Raw genomic sequence first — 23,537 nt, forward strand, 5'->3', positions numbered from 1 at the left:
AACTCTCAAAAAATTGGGAGCCCTATAACTGCTAACACGAATGTCCCACAGACATGGGACCAACACCGTTGGAATCGTCTCAGCAAGACGAACAATTCATACACTCTGACCTCTCACCTATCTACAACACAATGTCCACAAATTGGACAAAACTGTCAAAATTTAGACTTTTTTTACTCCCAAACAAAATCTATCTCCTCCTAAACCGTAAATGGCATCGCTTCCAAACTTTCACACATTACTCTCCCAACTGTGCTGATTAAAAGTTCAGTAAGAATAATATACTACGCGCTCGGTTTGGATTTTATAAGCCGTCAAAGTCGGGGAGACACATTTCACGCTTACAATGGAAGTCAATGGGGTGGCCGTGTCCTCTCATTGTACATACTCTCGAACAAACGCTTGTCACGTCTACACTGAAACTCTCACAGCTTCACAAAACACACCACTGGATTCCTCAGAAAAATCTCTACAAAAATATGGAATTATATTTCACTTCCAAGCAAGAAATGCAGAGTTATTTGCTTTTCACACACTAAAAATGTACACTTTTTAGCTGCTCTCCACTCAGGCACAGATGGCAGAGATTTGTTTACTGTAGTCATGGAAACCACAATTGCAGCTTCTCTGCCCTCATGTACATACTCTCAAACAAACACTTGTAGCTTCTAAACTAAAACACTCACACCTTCAAAAAGCACACCATTGAATTCCTGACAAAAAACTCTACGCACTGATGTCTTTACATTCCACTTTTGACCAACATATGCTGAGTTATGACTGTGTTTGTCAGTAAAACTGCCAAATCCTCCTCAGCTCTCCACTCTGACACAGATGGCAGAGAGCGAGCAGAGAAGGGAGGGGCTCTTAAAGGGCCGGCTCTCAACTCTGCACTCACACTGTGCAGCGAACTGAGGCTCGTATCTCCTAAACTACAAGGCCTAGGGATTTGCCGATTACACCGTTGGATTGGGGCCGGCGATCCGGCCGCGGTTAGGCGGGGGCTCAGGCCCTAACAACGCTGCTTGCAGCTTTAATTATTATTATTATTCTTTCTTTCTTCTCCCGCCACTTTGACGCTTAATTTGACCCCCTGAACATGCATGAAATTCGATGAAATTTGGCACGCACATCCGGTCCGGCAAAAAATTCGATCTTTTAAAAAAAAAAATTGCAAAAACTGTATAGCGCCACCTAGGGAGCCAAAAAACCACATCACAACAATTGGAGTGCTATAACTTCTTGCACGAATGTCCCACAGACATGGGACCAACACCGTTGGACTCGTCTCATCAAGACGAAAATTTCATACACTCTGACCTCTCACCTATCTACAACAGAATGTCCACAAATTGGACAAAACTGTCAAAAAAGGACTTTTTTTACTCCCCAAACAAAATCGATCTAGTCCTCGGGCATTAATTGTATCGCTTCCAAACTTTCACACCTCAATCACACAACTGTGCTCTTCACAAATCTTCAAAGGTTTTTATATGAATCGCTCAGATTCCGTTTTATAAGCCGTCAAAGTCGGGGAGACACGTTTTACGTTACAATGGAAGTCAATGGGGAGGCCGTGTCCTCTCATGGTACATACTCTCGAACAAATGCTTCTCACGTCTACACTGAAACTCTCACAGCTTCACAAAACACACCACTGGATTCCTCAGAAAAATCCCTACGAAAATATGGGATTACATTGCACTTTGAAGCAACATATGCAGAGTTATTTGACTTTCACACACTGAAAATGTGGATTTTTCAGCTGCTCTCCACTCCTGCACAGATGGCAGAGATTTGTTTACTGTAGTCATGGAAACCACAATTGGAGGATCTTTGCCCTCAGGTACATACTCTCAAACAAACACTTGTATCTTCTAAAATAAAAGACTCACACCTTCAGAAAACACACCATTGAATTCCTGAGAAAAAACTCTACGCACTGATGTCTTTACTTTCAACTTTTGACCAACATATGCTGAGTTATGACTGTGTTTCACAGTTAAACTGCCAAATCCTCCTCTGCTCTCCACTGTGACACAGATGGCAGAGAGCGAGCAGAGAAGGGAGGGGCTCTTAAAGGGCCGGCTCTCAGCTCTGCTCTCACACTGTGCAGCGAACTGAGGCTCGTATCTCCTAAACTACAAGGCCTAGGGATTTGCCGATTACACCGTTGGATTCGGGCCGGCGATCCGGCCGCGGTTAGGCGGGGGCTCAGGCCCTAACAACGCTGCTTGCAGCTTTAATTAGGGCCTGAGCCAGAAGGTACTTCTGGCGAAGACCCTATTATGTTTGCTCGGCAGAGCAACACATTAGCAGCACTAAAAACACTAAAAACACACACTAAACAGTGTCCCAGGCCCCCCCAACACCCATGAGGCAACTGGACCAGACGACCCGGAGCCAGTTTTCACATACACACCCATTCAAAACCTGGTATTATACTGTTCTTGCTCTCAATGAGTGCGCGCTATATGCGCATAATGCGCATAATGCGCATAACGCGCATAATCTAATTTGACCCCCTGAACATGCATGAAATTCGCTGAATTTCGGCACAATCGTTCGGTATGTCTCAACATTCACTAATCAAAAACAAAAACGCCACAAAAGTCTATAGCGCCACCTAGGGAGCCACACAAAAAAAAGATAATTTTTTTAATTTCGCGCGCTATAACTCCTCACACAAAACTCCCACAGACATGGGACCAACACCGTTGGACTCGTCTCATCAACACGAACAATTCTTACACTCTGACCCCTCACCTATCTCCAACAGAATGTCCACAAATTGGACAAAACTGTCAAAATCAGGACTTTTTTTACTCCCCGAACAAAATCTATCTCCTCCTAAACCGTAAATGCCAGGGCTTCCAAACTTTCACACATTACTCTCCCAACTGTGCTCTTCAAAAATCTTTAAAGGCTAATATACTACGCGCTCGGTTTGGATTTTATAAGCCCTCAAAGTGGGGGAGACACGTTTCACGCTTACAATGGAAGTCAATGGGGAGGCCGTGTCCTCTCATGATACATACTCTCGAACAAATGCTTCTCACGTCTATACCATACATCGCACAGCTTTTAAAAACATATCACTGTATTCCTGACAAAAATCCCTACAAAAATATGGTATTTTGTGTTACTTTCCACCAACGTAGGCCGAGTTATTCAGCTTTTACACACTACATTTCTCTTAATCCTCCACTCTCTCCACTCTAGCACAGATCAAAGAAAGTGCAGCGGGGGAGGGGTTCTTAATGGGCCAGCTGGCAGCTCTGCTCTCAGCTCTGCTCTCAGCTCTGACAGAGATGGCAGAGATTTGTTTACTGTAGTCATGGAAACCACAATTGGCACTTCTCTGCCCTCATGTACATACTCTCATACAAACACTTGTCGCTTCTAAATTAAAACACTCACACCTTCAGAAAACACACCATTGAATTCCTGAGAAAAAACTCTACGAACTGATGTCTTTACATTACACTTTTGACCAACATATGCAGAGTTATGACTGTGTTTGTCAGTAAAACTGCCAAATCCTCCTCTGCTCTCCACTCTGACAGAGATGGCAGAGAGCGAGCAGAGAAGGGAGGGGCTCTTAAAGGGCCGGCTCTCAGCTCTGCACTCACACTGTGCAGCGCACTGAGGCTCGTATCTTCTAAACTACAAGGCCTAGGGATTTGCCGATTACACCGTTGGATTCGGGCCGGTGTCAAGGACGCGGCCGTAGGCCGCGTGGGGGCTCAGGCCCTAACAACGCTGCTTGCAGCTTTAATTATTCTTTCTTTCTTCTCCCGCCACTTTGACGCTTAATTTGACCCCCTGAACATGCATGAAATTCGCTGAATTTTTGCACACACGTCCGGTCCGGCAAAAAATTTTATATTTAAAAAAAAAAATTCGCAAAAACTCAATAGCGCCACCTAGGGAGCCAAAAAACTCGCAAAAAATTTGGAGCGCTCTAACTGCTTGCACGAATGTCCCACACACACGGGACCAACACCGTTGCACTCGTCTCATCAAGACGAAAAATTCATACGCTCTGACCTCTCACCTATCTACAACACAATGTCCACAAATTGGACAAAACTGTCAAAATGAGGACTTTTGCTCCTCCCCAAACAAAATCTATCTCCTCCTAAACCGTAAATGGCACCGCTTCCAGACTTTCACACACTACTCTCCCAACACTGCTCTTCAAAAATCTTTAAAGGCTAATATACTACGCGCTCGGTTCCCATTTTATAAGCCGTCAAAGTCGGGGAGACACGTTACACGCTTACAATGGAAGTCAATGGGGTGGCCGTGTCCTCTCATGGTACAAACTCTCGAACAAACGCTTCTCACGTCTAAACTAAAACTCTCACAGCTTCACAAAACACACCAGTCGATTCCTCAGAAAAATCTCTACAAAAATATGGTATTATATTCCACTTCCAAGCAACATATGCAGAGTTATTTGCTTTTCACACACTAAAAATGTACACTTTTCAGCTGTTCTCCACTCTAGCACAGATGGCAGAGATTTGTTTACTGTAGTCATGGAAACCACAATTGGAGGGTCTCTGCCCTCATGTACATACTCTCAAACAAACACTTGTAGCTTCTAAACTAAAAGACTCACACCTTCAGAAAACACACCATTGAATTCCTGACAAAAAACTCTACGCACTGATGTCTTTACATTCCACTTTTGACCCACATATGCTGAGTTATGACTGTGTTTCATAGTATAACTGCCAAATCCTCCTCTGCTCTCAGCTCTGACACAGATGGCAGAGAGGGAGCAGAGAAGGGAGGGGCTCTAAAATGGCCGGCTCTCAGCTCTGCAGTCACGCTGTGCAGCGCGCTGAGGCTCGTATCTCCTAAACTACAAGGCCTCGGGATTTGCCGATGACACCGTTGGATTGGGGCCGGCGATCCGGCCGCGGTTAGGCGGGGGCTCAGGCCCTAACAACGCTGCTTGCAGCTTTAATTAGGGCCTGAGCCAGTCCCTGGCGAAGACCCTATTATGTTTCGAAGTCACACTCGCCACTTCAAAAGTAAATTTGACCCCCTAAACATGCATGAAAACTCACCAAATTTGGTAAGCACATCGGGTGCGGCGAAAAATTCGATAATTAAAAAAAAAAGAGGTGCTCTACTCAATAGCGCCACCTACATACACAAAAAACCACGCCACAGCCTGTAGGAATGTCCTACAGACATGGGACAAACACCATTGAACTCGTCTCATCAAGACGGATAAATCATACACTCACACCCCTGACCTAACTGTAACAGGATGTCCACAATTTGGACACGAATGTCTAATTTTGGACAATTTTGCGCCCCGAACAAAATCTATCTCCTCCTAAACCGTAAATGCCAGGGCTTCCAAACTTTCACACATTACTCTCCCAACTGTGCTCTTCAAAAATCTTTAAAGGCTAATATACTACGCGCTCGGTTTGGATTTTATGAGCCGTCAAAGTGGGGGAGACACTTTTCGCCTTACAATGGAAGTCTATGGGGAGAGCCTGTCCTCTCAGGGTACATACTCTCAAACAAATGCTTCTCACATCTACACCATACATTCCACAGCTTTTACAAACACACCACTGTATTCCTGACAAAAATCCCTACAAAAATATGGTATTTTGTGTGACTTTTGACCAACGTATGACGACTTATTCAGCTTTTACACACTACATTTCTCTGAATCCTCCACTCTCTCCACTCCAGCACACATCAGACACAGTGCAGCGGGGGAAGGGTTCTTAATGGGCCAGCTGGCAGCTCTGCTCTCAGCTCTGCTCTCAGCTCTGACAGAGATGGCAGAGAGCGAGCAGAGAAGGGAGGGGCTCTTAAAGGGCCGGCTCTCAGCTCTGCTCTCAGCTCTGCTCTCAGCTCTGACAGAGATGGCAGAGATTTGTTTACTGTAGTCATGGAAACCACAATTGGAGCTTCTCTGCCCTCATGTACATACTCTCAAACAAACACTTGTCGCTTCTAAATTAAAACACTCAAACCTTCAAAAAGCACACCATTGAATTCCTGAGAAAAAACTCGACGCACTGATGTCTTTACATTCCACTTTTGACCCATATATGCAGAGTTATGACTGTGTTTCACAGTTAAACTGCCAAATCCTCCTCTGCTCTCCACTCTGACAGAGATGGCAGAGAGCGAGCAGAGAAGGGAGGGGCTCTTAAATGGCCAGCTCTCAGCTCTGCACTCACACTGTGCAGCGCACTGAGGCTCATATCTCCTAAACTACAAGGCCTAGGGATTTGCCGATTACACCGTTGGATTCGGGCCGGTGTCAAGGACGCGGCCGTAGGCCGCGCAGGGGCTCAGGCCCTAACAACGCTGCTTGCAGCTTTAATTAGGGCCTGAGCCAGAAGGTACTTCTGGGCGAAGACCCTATTATGTTTCGAAGTCAGAGAGACACGAAGTCAGCGCTAAAAGCAGTAAAAACACACACTTAGGAACATCACAGGCCTCTAAAAACATCACAGGGGGGTCCGGGGGGGAGAGGGGGGTGAGGTCTCCCATTGAAACCTATGGTGGCAAAATTATATCTAAAATTGCTTCGTTTTTTTCTTCCGATTATTAGGGCCTGAGCCAGTCCCTGGCGAAGACCCTATTATGTTTCGAAGTCACACTCGCCACTTCTAAAGTAAATTTGACCCCCTAAACATGCATGAAAACTCACCAAATTTGGTAAGCACATCGGGTGCGGCGAAAAATTCGATAATTAAAAAAAAAAGAGGCGCTCTACTCAATAGCGCCACCTACATACACAAAAAACCACGCCACAGACTGTAGGAATGTCCTACAGACATGGGACAAACACCATTGAACTCGTCTCATCAAGACGGATAAATCATACACTCACACCCCTGACCTAACTGTAACAGGATGTCCACAATTTGGACACGAATGTCTAATTTTGGACAATTTTGCGCCCCGAACAAAATCTATCTCCTCCTATACCGTAAATGCCAGGGCTTCCAAACTTTCACACATTACTCTCCCAACTGTGCTGATTAAAAGTTGTTCAAGGTTAATATACTACGCGCTCGGTTTGGATTTTATGAGCCGTCAAAGTGGGGGAGACACTTTTCGCCTTACAATGGAAGTCTATGGGGAGAGCGTGTCCTCTCAGGGTACATACTCTCAAACAAATGCTTCTCACATCTACACCATACATTCCACAGCTTTTAAAAACACACCACTGTATTCCTGACAAAAATCCCTACAAAAATATGGTATTTTGTGTGACTTTTGACCAACGTATGCCGACTTATTCAGCTTTTACACACTACATTTCTCTTAATCCTCCACTCTCTCCACTCTAGCACAGATCAGACACAGTGCAGCGGGGGAGGGGCTCTTAAAGGGCCAGCTGGCAGCTCTGCTCTCAGCTCTGCTCTCAGCTCTGCTCTCAGCTCTGACACAGATGGCAGAGAGCGAGCAGAGAAGGGAGGGGCTCTTAAAGGGCCAGCTGGCAGCTCTGCAGTCACACTGTGCAGCGCACTGAGGCTCGTATCTCCTAAACTACAAGGCCTAGGGATTTGCCGATTACACCGTTGGATTCGGGCCGGTGTCAAGGACGCGGCCGTAGGCCGCGCGGGGGCTCAGGCCCTAACAACGCTGCTTGCAGCTTTAATTCTTTCTTTCTTCCGTCGCCACTTTGACGCTTAATTTGACCCCCTGAACATGCATGAAATTCGCTGAATTTTTGCACGCACCTCCGGTCTGGCGAAAAATTTTATATTAAAAAAAAAAATTTCGCAAAAACTCAATAGCGCCACCTTGGGAGCCAAAAAACTCGCAAAAAATTTGGAGCGCTATAACTGCTTGCACGAATGTCCCACAGACATGGGACCAACACCGTTGCACTCGTCTCATCAAGACGAAAATTTCATACGCTCTGACCTCTCACCTATCTACAACACAATGTCCACAAATTGGACAAAACTGTCAAAATGAGGACTTTTGCTCCTCCCCGAACAAAATCTATCTCCTCCTAAACCGTAAATGGCATCGCTTCCAAACTTTCACACATTACTCTCCCAACTGTGCTCTTCAAAAATCTTTAAAGGATAATATACTACGCGCTCGGTTCCCATTTTATAAGCCGTCAAAGTCGGGGAGACACGTTTTACGTTACAATGGAAGTCAATGGGGAGGCTGTGTCCTCTCATGGTACATACTCTCAAACAAATGCTTCTCACGTCTACACTGAAACTCTCACAGCTTCACAAAACACACCACTGGATTCCTCAGAAAAATCCCTACAAAAATATGGGGTTACATTGCACTTTGAAGCAACATATGCAGAGTTATTTGACTTTCACACACTGAAAATGTGGATTTTTCAGCTGCTCTCCACTCTAGCACAGATGGCAGAGATTTGTTTACTGTAGTCATGGAAACCACAATTGGAGGGTCTCTGCCCTCATGTACATACTCTCAAACAAACACTTGTAGCTTCTAAACTGAAACACTCACACCTTCAGAAAACACACCATTGAATTCCTGAGAAAAAACTCTACGCACTGATGTCTTTACTTTCAACTTTGGACCCACATATGCTGAGTTATGACTGGTTTTCACAGTAAAACTGCCAAATCCTCCTCTGCTCTCCACTCTGACACAGATGGCACAGAGCGAGCAGAGAAGGGAGGGGCTCTTAAAGGGCCGGCTCTCAGCTCTGCACTCGCACTGTGCAGCGAACTGAGGCTTGTATCTCCTAAACTACAAGGCCTAGGGATTTGTCGATTACACCGTTGGATTCGGGCCGGTGATCCGGCCGCGGTTAGGCGGGGGCTCAGGCCCTAACAACGCTGCTTGCAGCTTTAATTAGGGCCTGAGCCAGAAGGTACTTCTGGGCGAAGACCCTATTATGTTTCGAAGTCAGAGAGACACGAAGTCAGCGCTAAAAGCAGTAAAAAAACACACTTAGGAGCATCACAGGCCTCTAAAAACATCACAGGGGGGTCCGGGGGGGGACAGGGGGGTGAGGTCCCCCATTGAAACCAATGGTGGCAAAATTATATCTGAAATTGCTTCGTTTTTTGGGTTATTATTAGGGCCTGAGCCAGAAGGTACTTCTGGGCGAAGACCCTATTATGTTTCGAAGTCAGAGAGACACGAAGTCAGCGCTAAAAGCAGTAAAAACACACACTTAGGAGCATCACAGGCCTCTAAAAACATCACAGGAGGGTCCGGGGGGGGACCGGGGGGTGAGGTCCCCCATTGAAACCTATGGTGGCAAAAATTATATCTGAAATTGCTCCGTTTTTTTCTTATTATTCTTTCTTTATTCCGCTGCGCTTTAACGCTTAATTTGACCCCCTGAACATGCATGAAATTCGCTTAAATTTTGCACACACGTCCGGTCTGGCGAAAAATTTTATATTTAAAAAAAAAATTTCGCAAAAACTCAATAGCGCCACCTAGGGAGCCAAAAAACTCGCAAAAAATTTGGAGCGCTATAACTGCTTGTACGAATGTCCCACAGACATGGGACCAACACCGTTGCACTCGTCTCATCAAGACGAAAATTTCATACGCTCTGACCTCTCACCTATCTACAACACAATGTCCACAAATTGGACAAAACTGTCAAAATGAGGACTTTTGCTCCTCCCCGAACAAAATCTATCTCCTCCTAAACCGTAAATGGCACCGCTTCCAGACTTTCACACATTACTCTCCCAACACTGCTCTTCAAAAATCTTTAAAGGCTAATATACTACGCATTCGGTTTGGATTTTATAAGCCGTCAAAGTGGGGGAGACACGTTTCACGCTTACAATGGAAGTCAATGGGGTGGCCGTGTCCTCTCATGGTACAAACTCTCGAACAAATGCTTCTCACGTCTAAACTAAAACTCTCACAGCTTCACAAAACACACCACTGGATTCCTCAGAAAAATCTCTACAAAAATATGGTATTATATTCCACTTCCAAGCAACATATGCAGAGTTATTTGCTTTTCACACACTAAAAATGTACACTTTTCGGCTGCTCTCCACTCCTGCACAGATGGCAGAGATTTGTTTACTGTAGTCATGGAAACCACAATTGGAGGGTCTCTGCCCTCATGTACATACTCTCAAACAAACACTTGTAGCTTCTAAACTAAAACACTCACACCTTCAAAAAACACACCATTGAATTCCTGACAAAAAACTCTACGCACTGATGTCTTTACATTCCACTTTTGACCCACATATGCTGAGTTATGACTGTGTTTCACAGTTAAACTGCCAAATCCTCCTCTGCTCTCAGCTCTGACAGAGATGGCAGAGAGCGAGCAGAGAAGGGAGGGGCTCTAAAATGGCCGGCTCCCAGCTCTGCAGTCACGCTGTGCAGCGCACTGAGGCTCGTATCTCCTAAACTACAAGGCCTAGGGATTTGCCGATTGCACCGTTGGATTCGGGCCGGCGATCCGGCCGCGGTTAGGCGGGGGCTCAGGCCCTAACAACGCTGCTTGCAGCTTTAATTAGGGCCTGAGCCAGTCCCTGGCGAAGACCCTATTATGTTTCGAAGTCACACTCGCCACTTCAAAAGTGAATTTGACCACCTAAACATGCATGAAAACTCACCAAATTTGGTAAGCACATCGGGTGCGGCGAAAAATTCGATAATTAAAAAAAAAAGAGGCGCTCTACTCAATAGCGCCACCTACATACACAAAAAACCACGCCACAGACTGTAGGAATGTCCTACAGACATGGGACAAACACCATTGAACTCGTCTCATCAAGACGGATAAATCATACACTCACACCCCTGACCTAACTGTAACAGGATGTCCACAATTTGGACACGAATGTCTAATTTTGGACAATTTTGCGCCCCGAACAAAATCTATCTCCTCCTAAACCGTAAATGCCAGGGCTTCCAAACTTTCACACATTACTCTCCCAACTGTGCTGATTAAAAGTTGTTCAAGGTTAATATACTACGCGCTCGGTTTGGATTTTATGAGCCGTCAAAGTGGGGGAGACACTTTTCGCCTTACAATGGAAGTCTATGGGGAGAGCGTGTCCTCTCAGGGTACATACTCTCAAACAAATGCTTCTCACATCTACACCATACATTCCACAGCTTTTAAAAACACACCACTGTATTCCTGACAAAAATCCCTACAAAAATATGGTATTTTGTGTGACTTTTGACCAACGTAGGCCGAGTTATTCAGCTTTTACACACTACATTTCTCTTAATCCTCCACTCTCTCCACTCCAGCACAGATCAGACACAGTGTAGCGGGGGAGGGGTTCTTAAAGGGCCAGCTGGCAGCTCTGCTCTCAGCTCTGCTCTCAGCTCTGACAGAGATGGCAGAGAGCGAGCAGAGAAGGGAGGGGCTCTTAAAGGGCCGGCTCTCAGCTCTGCAGTCACACTGTGCAGCAAACTGAGGCTCGTATCTCCTAAACTACAAGGCCTAGGGATTTGCCGATTACACCGTTGGATTGGGGCCAGTGTCAAGGACGCGGCCGTAGGCCGCGCGGGGGCTCAGGCCCTAACAACGCTGCTTGCAGCTTTAATTATTAGGGCCTGAGCCAGTCCCTGGCGAAGACCCTATTATGTTTCGAAGTCACACTCGCCACTTCAAAAGTAAATTTGACCCCCTAAACATGCATGAAAACTCACCAAATTTGGTAAGCACATCAGGTGCGGCGAAAAATTCGATAATTAAAAAAAAAAGAGGCGCTCTACTCAATAGCGTCACCTACATACACAAAAAACCACGCCACAGACTGTAGGAATGTCCTACAGACATGGGACAAACACCATTGAACTCGTCTCATCAAGACGGATAAATCATACACTCACACCCCTGACCTAACTGTAACAGGATGTCCACAATTTGGACACGAATGTCTAATTTTGGACAATTTTGCGCCCCGAACAAAATCTATCTCCTCCTGAACCGTAAATGCCAGGGCTTCCAAACTTTCACACATTACTCTCCCAACTGTGCTCTTCAAAAATCTTTAAAGGCTAATATACTACGCGCTCGGTTTGGATTTTATGAGCCGTCAAAGTGGGGGAGACACTTTTCGCCTTACAATGGAAGTATATGGGGAGAGCGTGTCCTCTCAGGGTACATACTCTCAAACAAATGCTTCTCACATCTACACCATACATTCCACAGCTTTTAAAAACACAACACTGTATTCCTGACAAAAATCCCTACAAAAATATGGTATTTTGTGTGACTTTTGACCAACGTATGACGACTTATTCAGCTTTTACACACTATATTTCTCTTAATCCTCCACTCTCTCCACTCCAGCACAGATCAGAGACAGTGCAGCGGGGGAGGGGTTCTTAAAGGAACAGCTGGCAGCTCTGCTCTCAGCTCTGCTCTCAGCTCTGACAGAGATGGCAGAGAGCGAGCAGAGAAGGGAGGGGCTCTTAAAGGGCCGGCTCTCAGCTCTGCACTCACACTGTGCAGCGCACTGAGGCTCGTATCTCCTAAACTACAAGGCCTAGGGATTTGCCGATTACACCGTTGGATTCGGGCCGGTGTCAAGGACGCGGCCGTAGGCCGCGCAGGGGCTCAGGCCCTAACAACGCTGCTTGCAGCTTTAATTATTCTTTCATTCTTCCGCCGCCTCTTTGACGCTTAATTTCCCCCCCTGAACATGCATGAAATTCGCTGAATTTTTGCACACACCTCCGGTCTGGCGAAAAATTTTATATTTTAAAAAAAAATTTCAGAAAAACTCTATAGCGCCACCTAGGGAGCAAAAAAACAAACAAAAAACTTTAGAGCGCTATAACTTCTTGCACGAATGTCCCACAGACACGGGACCAACACCGTTGCACTCGTCTCATCAAGACGAAAAATTCATATGCTCTGACCTCTCACCTATCTACAACAGAATGTCCACAAATTGGACAAAACTGTCAAAATGAGGACTTTTGCTCCTCCCCGAACAAAATCTATCTCCTCCTAAACCGTAAATGGCACCGCTTCCAGACTTTCACACATTACTCTCCCAACACTGCTCTTCAAAAATCTTTAAAGGCTAATATACTACGCGCTCGGTTTGGATTTTATAAGCCGTCAAAGTCGGGGAGACACGTTTCACGCTTACAATGGAAGTCAATGGGGTGGCCGTGTCCTCTCATGGTACAAACTCTCGAACAAATGCTTCTCACGTCTAAACTAAAACTCTCACACCTTCACAAAACACACCACTGGATTCCTCAGAAAAATCTCTACAAAAATATGGAATTATATTCCACTTCCAAGCAACATATGCAGAGTTATTTGCTTTTCACACACTAAAAATGTACACTTTTCAGCTGCTCTCCACTCAGGCACAGATGGCTGAGATTTGTTTACTGTAGTCATGGAAACCACAATTGGAGGGTCTCTGCCCTTATGTACATACTCTCAAACAAACACTTGTAGCTTCAAAACTAAAACACTCACACCTTCAAAAAACACACCATTGAATTCCTGAGAAAAAAACTCTACGCACTGATGTCTTTACATTCCACTTTTGACCCACATATGCTGAGTTATGACTGTGTTTCATAGTATAACTGCCAAATCCTCCTCTGCTCTCAGCTCTGACACAGATGGCAGAGAGGGAGCAGAGAAGGGAGGGGCTCTAAAATGGCCGGCTCTCAGCTCTGCAGTCGCACTGTGCAGCGCACTGAGGCTCGTATCTCCTAAACTACAAGGCCTAGGGATTTGCCGATTACGCCGTTGGATTGGGGCCGGTGTCAAGGACGCGGCCGTAGGCCGCGCGGGGGCTCAGGCCCTAACAACGCTGCTTGCAGCTTTAATTAGGGCCTGAGCCAGAAGGTACTTCTGGGCGAAGACCCTATTATGTTTCGAAGTCAGAGAGACACGAAGTCAGCGCTAAAAGCAGTAAAAACACACACTTAGGAGCATCACAGGCCTCTAAAAACATCACAGGGGGGTCCGGGGGGGGACAGGGGGGTGAGGTCTCCCATTGAAACCTATGGTGGCAAAAATTATATCTGAAATTGTTAAGTTTCTTTGGCTATTCTTTTTCTTCTTCTTTCTTTCTTCTCCCGCCTCTTTAACGCTTAATTTGACCCCCTGAACATGCATGAAAATTGCTGAATTTTGGCACGCACGTCCGGTCTGGCGAAAAATTTTATATTTTAAAAAAAAAATTCACCAAAACTCAATAGCGCCACCTAGGGAGCAAAAAAACTAAAAAAAAATTGGGAGCGCTATAACTGCTTGCACGAATGTCCCACAGACATGGGACCAACACCGTTGGAATCGTCTCATTAAGACGAAAAATTCATACACTCTGACCTCTGACCTATCTACAACACAATGTCCACAAATTGGACAAAACTGTCAAAAAAAGGAATTTTTTACTCCCCGAACAAAATCTATCTCCTCCTAAACCGTAAATGGCACCGCTTCCAGACTTTCACACACTACTCTCCCAACACTGCTCTTCAAAAATCTTTAAAGGCTAATATACTACGCGCTCGGTTCCCATTTTATAAGCCGTCAAAGTCGGGGAGACACGTTTCACGCTTACAATGGAAGTCAATGGGGTGGCCGTGTCCTCTCATGGTACATACTCTCGAACAAACGCTTCTCACGTCTAAACTAAAACTCTCACAGCTTCACAAAACACACCACTGGATTCCTCAGAAAAATCTCTACAAAAATATGGTATTATATTCCACTTCCAAGCAACATATGCAGAGTTATTTGCTTTTCACAAACTAAAAATGTACACTTTTCAGCTGCTCTCCACTCTAGCACAGATGGCAGAGATTTGTTTACTGTAGTCATGGAAACCACAATTGGAGGGTCTCTGCCCTCATGTACATACTCTCAAACAAACACTTGTAGCTTCTAAACTAAAACACTCACACCTTCAGAAAACACACCATTGAATTCCTGAGAAAAAACTCTACGCACTGATGTCTTTACTTTCAACTTTTGACCCACATATGCAGAGTTATGACTGTGTTTCACAGTTAAACCGCCAAATCCTCCTCTGCTCTCCACTCTGACACAGATGGCAGAGAGCGAGCAGAGAAGGGAGGGGCTCTTAAAGGGCCGGCTCTCAGCTCTGCAGTCACACTGTGCAGCGCGCTGAGGCTCGTATCTCCTAAACTACAAGGCCTAGGGATTTGCCGATTACACCGTTGGATTGGGGCCGGCGATCCGGCCGCGGTTAGGCGGGGGCTCAGGCCCTAACAACGCTGCTTGCAGCTTTAATTAGGGCCTGAGCCAGAAGGTACTTCTGGGCGAAGACCCTATTATGTTTCGAAGTCAGAGAGACACGAAGTCAGCGCTAAAAGCAGTAAAAACACACACTTAGGAGGATCACAGGCCTCTAAAAACATCACAGAGGGGTCCGGGGGGGGACAGGGGGGTGAGGTCCCCCATTGAAACCAATGGTGGCAAAAATTATATCTGAAATTGCTAAGTTTTTTTCTTCTTATTCTTTTTTTTTCCGCCGCCAAAAAAACCCTTAATTTCACCCCCTAAACATGCATGAAATTCGCTGAATTTTGGCACGCACGTCCGGTCTGGCGAAAAATTTTATATTTTAAAAAAAAATTTCAACAAAACTCAATAGCGCCACCTAGGGAGCCAAAAAACTAAAAAAAAATTGGGAGCGCTATAACTGCTTGCACGAATGTCCCACAGACATGGGACCAACACCGTTGGAATCGTCTCATTGAGACGAAAAATTCATACACTCTGACCTCTCACCTATCTACAACACAATGTCCACAAATTGGACAAAACTGTCAAAAAAAGGAATTTTTTACTCCCCGAACAAAATCTATCTCCTCCTAAACCGTAAATGGCATCGCTTCCAAACTTTCACACATTACTCTCCCAACACTGCTCTTCAAAAATCTTTAAAGGCTAATATACTACGCGCTCGGTTCCCATTTTATAAGCCATCAAAGTCGGGGAGACACCTTTCACGCTTACAATGGAAGTCAATGGGGAGGCCGTGTCCTCTCATGGTACATACTCTCAAAAAAATGCTTCTCACGTCTAAACTAAAACTCTCACAGCTTCACAAAACACACCACTGGATTCCTCAGAAAAATCTCTACAAAAATATGGTATTATATTCCACTTCCAAGCAACATATGCGGAGTTATTTGCTTTTCACACACTAAAAATGTACACTTTTCAGCTGCTCTCCACTCAGGCACAGATGGCAGAGATTTGTTTATTGTAGTCATGGAAACCAAAATTGGAGGGTCTCTGCCCTCATGTACATACTCTCAAACAAACACTTGTAGCTTCTAAACTAAAACACTCACACCTTCAGAAAACACACCATTGAATTCCTGAGAAAAAACTCTACGCACTGATGTCTTTACATTCCACTTTTGACCAACATATGCTGAGTTATGACTGTGTTTCACAGTAAAACTGCCAAATCCTCCTCTGCTCTCCACTCTGACACAGATGGCAGAGAGCGAGCAGAGAAGGGAGGGGCTCTTAAAGGGCCGGCTCTCAGCTCTGCAGTCACACTGTGCAGCGCACTGAGGCTCGTATCTCCTAAACTACAAGGCCTAGGGATTTGCCGATTACACCGTTGGATTGGGGCCGGCGATCCGGCCGCGGTTAGGCGGGGGCTCAGGCCCTAACAACGCTGCTTGCAGCTTTAATTAGGGCCTGAGCCAGAAGGTACTTCTGGGCGAAGACCCTATTATGTTTCGAAGTCAGAGAGACACGAAGTCAGCGCTAAAAGCAGTAAAAACACACACTTAGGAGGATCACAGGCCTCTAAAAACATCACAGGAGGGTCCGGGGGGGGACCGGGGGGTGAGGTCCCCCATTGAAACCAATGGTGGCAAAAATTTTATCTGAAATTGTAAAATTTCTTGACTTATTATTGTTTCTTTCTTCTCCCGCCACTTTGAGGCTTAATTTGACCCCCTGAACATGCATGAAATTTGCTGAAATTTTGCACACACGTCCGGTCTGGCGAAAAATTTTATATTTAAAAAAAATTTTTCGCAAAAACTCAATAGCGCCACCTAGGGAGCCAAAAAACTCGCAAAAAATTTGGAGCGCTATAACTGCTTGTACGAATGTCCCACAGACACGGGACCAACACCGTTGCACTCGTCTCATCAAGACGAAAATTTCATACGCTCTGACCTCTCACCTATCTACAACACAATGTCCACAAATTGGACAAAACTGTCAAAAAGAGGACTTTTGCTCCTCCCCGAACAAAATCTATCTCCTCCTAAACCATAAATGGCACCGCTTCCAGACTTTCACACATTACTCTCCCAACACTGCTCTTCAAAAATCTTTAAAGGCTAATATACTACGCGCTCGGTTTGGATTTTATAAGCCGTCAAAGTCGGGGAGACACGTTTCACGGTTACAATGGAAGTCAATGGGGTGGCCGTGTCCTCTCATGGTACAAACTCTCGAACAAATGCTTCTCACGTCTAAACTAAAACTCTCACAGCTTCACAAAACATACCAGTCAATTCCTGAGAAAAATCTCTACAAAAATATGGTATTATATTCCACTTCCAAGCAACAAATGCAGAGTTATTTGCTTTTTACACACTAAAAATGTACACTTTTCAGCTGCTCTCCACTCAGGCACAGATGGCAGAGATTTGTTTACTGTAGTCATGGAAACCACAATTGGAGGGTCTCTGCCCTCATGTACATACTCTCAAACAAACACTTGTAGCTTCTAAACTAAAAGACTCACACCTTCAGAAAACACACCATTGAATTCCTGACAAAAAACTCTACGCACTGATGTCTTTACATTCCACTTTTGACCAACATATGCTGAGTTATGACTGTGTTTCACAGTTAAACTGCCAAATCCTCCTCTGCTCTCCACTCTGACACAGATGGCAGAGAGCGAGCAGAGAAGGGAGGGGCTCTTAAATGGCCGGCTCTCAGCTCTGCACTCGCGCTGTGCAGCGAACTGAGGCTCGTATCTCCTAAACTACAAGGCCTAGGGATTTGCCGATTACACCGTTGGATTGGGGCCGGCGATCCGGCCGCGGTTAGGCGGGGGCTCAGGCCCTAACAACGCTGCTTGCAGCTTTAATTAGGGCCTGAGCCAGTCCCTGGCGAAGACCCTATTATGTTTCGAAGTCACACTCGCCACTTCAAAAGTAAATTTGACCCCCTAAACATGCATGAAAACTCACAAAATTTGGTAAGCACATCGGGTGCGGCGAAAAATTCGATAATTAAAAAAAAAAGAGGCGCTCTACTCAATAGCGCCACCTACATACACAAAAAACCACGCCACAGACTGTAGGAATGTCCTACAGACATGGGACAAACACCATTGAACTCGTCTCATCAAGACGGATAAATCATACACTCACACCCCTGACCTAACTGTAACAGGATGTCCACAATTTGGACACGAATGTCTAATTTTGGACAATTTTGCGCCCCGAACAAAATCTATCTCCTCCTAAACCGTAAATGCCAGGGCTTCCAAACTTTCACACATTACTCTCCCAACTGTGCTGATTGAAAGTTGTTCAAGGTTAATATACTACGCGCTTGGTTTGGATTTTATGAGCCGTCAAAGTGGGGGAGACACTTTTCGCCTTACAATGGAAGTCTATGGGGAGAGCGTGTCCTCTCAGGGTACATACTCTCGAACAAATGCTTCTCACGTCTATACCATACATCGCACAGCTTTTAAAAACACACCACTGTATTCCTGACAAAAATCCCTACAAAAATATGGTATTTTGTGTGACTTTTGACCAACGTATGCCGACTTATTCAGCTTTTACACACTACATTTCTCTGAATCCTCCACTCTCTCCACTCCAGCACAGATCAGACACAGTGCAGCGGGGGAGGGGTTCTTAAAGGGCCAGCTGGCAGCTCTGCTCTCAGCTCTGCTCTCCACTCTGACACAGATGGCAGAGAGCGAGCAGAGAAGGGAGGGGCTCTTAAATGGCCGGCTCTCAGCTCTGCTCTCTCACTGTGCAGCGCACTGAGGCTCGTATCTCCTAAACTACAAGGCCTAGGGATTTGCCGATTACACCGTTGGATTCGGGCCGGTGTCAAGGACGCGGCCATAGGCCGCGCGGGGGCTCAGGCCCTAACAACGCTGCTTGCAGCTTTAATTAGGGCCTGAGCCAGAAGGTACTTCTGGCGAAGACCCTATTATGTTTGCTCGGCAGAGCAACACATTAGCAGCACTAAAAACACTAAAAACACACACTAAACAGTGTCCCAGGCCCCCCCAACACCCATGAGGCAACTGGGCCAGACGGCCCGGAGCCAGTTTTCACATACACACCCATTCAAAACCTGGTATTATACTGTTCTTGCTCTCAATGAGTGCGCGCTATATGCGCATAATGCGCATAACGCGCATAATCTAATTTGACCCCCTGAACATGCATGAAATTCGCTGAAATTTGGCACAATCGTTCGGTATGTCTCAACATTCACTAATCAAAAACAAAAACGCCACTAAAGTCTATAGCGCCACCTAGGGAGCCACACAAAAAAAAGATAATTTTTTTTAATTTCGCGCGCTATAACTCCTCACACAAAACTCCCACAGACATGGGACCAACACCGTTGGACTCGTCTCATCAAGACGAACAATTCTTACACTCTGACCCCTCACCTATCTCCAACAGAATGTCCACAAATTGGACAAAACTGTCAAAATCAGGACTTTTTTTACTCCCCGAACAAAATCTATCTCCTCCTAAACCGTAAATGCCAGGGCTTCCAAACTTTCACACATTACTCTCCCAACTGTGCTGATTAAAAGTTCAGTAAGAATAATATACTACGCGCTCGGTTCCCATTTTATAAGCCGTCAAATTCGGGGAGACACGTTTCACGCTTACAATGGAAGTCAATGGGGAGGCCGTGTCCTCTCATGGTACATACTCTCGAACAAATGCTTCTCACGTCTATACCATACATCGCACAGCTTTTAAAAACATATCACTGTATTCCTGACAAAAATCCCTACAAAAATATGGTATTTTGTGTTACTTTCGACCAACGTAGGCCGAGTTATTCAGCTTTTACACACTACATTTCTCTTAATCCTCCACTCTCTCCACTCTAGCACAGATCAAAGAAAGTGCAGCGGGGGAGGGGTTCTTAAAGGGCCAGCTGGCAGCTCTGCTCTCAGCTCTGCTCTCAGCTCTGACAGAGATGGCAGAGAGCGAGCAGAGAAGGGAGGGGCTCTTAAAGGGCCGGCTCTCAGCTCTGCACTCACACTGTGCAGCGCACTGAGGCTCGTATCTCCTAAACTACAAGGCCTAGGGATTTGCCGATTACACCGTTGGATTGGGGCCGGTGTCAAGGACGCGGCCTACGGCCGCGCGGGGGCTCAGGCCCTAACAACGCTGCTTGCAGCTTTAATTAGGGCCTGAGCCAGAAGGTACTTCTGGGCGAAGACCCTATTATGTTTCGAAGTCAGAGAGACACGAAGTCAGCGCTAAAAGCAGTAAAAACACACACTTAGGAACATCACAGGCCTCTAAAAACATCACAGGGGGGTCCGGGGGGGGGACGGGGGGTGAGGTCCCCCATTGAAACCAATGGTGGCAAAAATTTTATCTGAAATTGCAAAGTTTTTTTATTATTATTATTATTAGGGCCTGAGCCAGAAGGTACTTCTGGGCGAAGACCCTATTATGTTTCGAAGTCAGAGAGACACGAAGTCAGCGCTAAAAGCAGTAAAAAAACACACTTAGGAGCATCACAGGCCTCTAAAAACATCACAGGAGGGTCCGGGGGGGGACCGGGGGGTGAGGTCCCCCATTGAAACCAATGGTGGCAAAAATTTTATCTGAAATTGTAACGTTTTATTATTATTAGGGCCTGAGCCAGAAGGTACTTCTGGGCGAAGACCCTATTATGTTTCGAAGTCAGAGAGACACGAAGTCAGCGCTAAAAGCAGTAAAAACACACACTTAGGAGCATCACAGGCCTCTAAAAACATCACAGGGGGGTCCGGGGGGGGACAGGGGGGTGAGGTCTCCCATTGAAAACAATGGTGGCAAAATTATATCTGAAATTGCTAAGTTTTTTTATTATTATTATTATTATTATTATTATTATTCTTTCTTTTTCCGCCGCCAATAAATCGCATTATTTCACCCCCTAGACATGCATGAAATTCGCTGAAATTTGGCACGCACGTCCGGTCTGGCAAAAATTTCGATATTCTGAAGAAAAAATTCGGCAAAACTCTATAGCGCCACCTACAGAGCAAAAAAACACCCAAAAAAATAGAATCATTATAACTGCTTGCACGAATGTCCCACAGACACGGGACCAACACCGTTGCACTCGTCTCATAAAGACGAACAATTCATACACTCTGACCTCTCACCTATCTACAACACAATGTTCACAAATTGGACAAAACTGTCAAAATGAGGACTTTTTTTACTCCCGAACAAAATCTATCTCCTCCTAAACCGTAAATGGCACCGCTTCCAAACTTTCACACATTACTCTCCCAAATGTGGTGATTAAAAGTTCAGAAAGAATTTTATATGAATCGCTCGGTTTGGATGTTGTAAGCCGTCAAAGTCGGGGAGACACATTTCACGCTTACAATGGAAGTCAATGGGGTGGCCGTGTCCTCTCATTGTACATACTCTCGAACAAACGCTTGTCACGTCTACACTGAAACTCTCACAGCTTCACAAAACACACCACTGGATTCCTCAGAAAAATCTCTACAAAAATATGGAATTATATTTCACTTCCAAGCAAGAAATGCAGAGTTATTTGCTTTTCACACACTAAAAATGTACACTTTTTAGCTGCTCTCAACTCAGGCACAGATGGCAGAGATTTGTTTACTGTAGTCATGGAAACCACAATTGCAGCTTCTCTGCCCTCATGTACATACTCTCAAACAAACACTTGTAGCTTCTAAACTAAAACACTCACACCTTCAAAAAGCACACCATTGAATTCCTGACAAAAAACTCTACGCACTGATGTCTTTACATTCCACTTTTGACCAACATATGCTGAGTTATGACTGTGTTTGTCAGTAAAACTGCCAAATCCTCCTCTGCTCTCCACTCTGACACAGATGGCAGAGAGCGAGCAGAGAAGGGAGGGGCTCTTAAAGGGCCGGCTCTCAGCTCTGCACTCGCACTGTGCAGCGAACTGAGGCTCGTATCTCCTAAACTACAAGGCCTAGGGATTTGCCGATTACACCGTTGGATTCGGGCCGGTGTCAAGGACGCGGCCGTAGGCCGCGCGGGGGCTCAGGCCCTAACAACGCTGCTTGCAGCTTTAATTAGGGCCTGAGCCAGAAGGTACTTCTGGGCGAAGACCCTATTATGTTTCGAAGTCAGAGAGACACGAAGTCAGCGCTAAAAGCAGTAAAAACACACACTTAGGAGCATCACAGGCCTCTAAAAACATCACAGGGGGGTCCGGGGGGGGACGGGGGGTGAGGTCCCCCATTGAAACCAATGGTGGCAAAAATTATATCTGAAATTGCTTCGTTTTTTTATTATTATTATTCTTTATTTTTCCGCCGCCAATAAATCGCATAATTGCACCCCCTAGACATGCATGAAATTCGCTGAAATTTGGCACGCACATCCGGTCTGGCGAAAATTTCAATTTTCTGAAAAAAAAATTTGGCAAAACTCTATAGCGCCACCTACAGAGCAAAAAAACTAAAAAAAAAATAGAATCATTATAACTGCTTGCACGAATGTCCCACAGACACGGGACCAACACCGTTGCACTCGTCTCATCAAGACGAACAATTCATACACTCTGACCTCTCACCTATCTACAACACAATGTCCACAAATTGGACAAAACTGTCAAAAAAAGGAATTTTTTAATCCCCGAACAAAATCTATCTCCTCCTAAACCGTAAATGGCATCGCTTCCAAACTTTCACACATTACTCTCCCAACTGTGCTGATTAAAAGTTCAGTAAGAATAATATACTACGCGCTCGGTTTGGATTTTATAAGCCGTCAAAGTCGGGGAGACACGTTTCACGCTTACAATGGAAGTCAATGGGGTGGCCGTGTCCTCTCATGGTACATACTCTCGAACAAACGCTTGTCACGTCTACACTGAAACTCTCACAGCTTCACAAAACACACCACTGGATTCCTCAGAAAAATCTCTACAAAAATATGGAATTATATTCCACTTCCAAGCAACAAATGCAGAGTTATTTACTTTTCACACACTAAAAATGTGCATTTTTTAGCTGCTCTCCACTCCTGCACAGATGGCAGAGATTTGTTTACTGTAGTCATGGAAACCACAATTGGAGGGTCTCTGCCCTCATGTACATACTCTCAAACAAACACTTGTAGCTTCTAAACTAAAACACTCACACCTTCAGAAAACACACCATTGAATTCCTGAGAAAAAACTCTACGCACTGATGTCTTTACTTTCAACTTTTGACCAACATATGCAGAGTTATGACTGTGTTTGTCAGTTAAACTGCCAAATCCTCCTCTGCTCTCCACTCTGACACAGATGGCAGAGAGCG

This window comes from Aulostomus chinensis, chromosome 3, assembly GCF_037954235.1.
Source record: "Aulostomus chinensis isolate RoL2024-O1b breed Wild chromosome 3, RoL_Achi_v1.0, whole genome shotgun sequence".
NCBI lineage: Eukaryota > Metazoa > Chordata > Actinopteri > Syngnathiformes > Aulostomidae > Aulostomus > Aulostomus chinensis.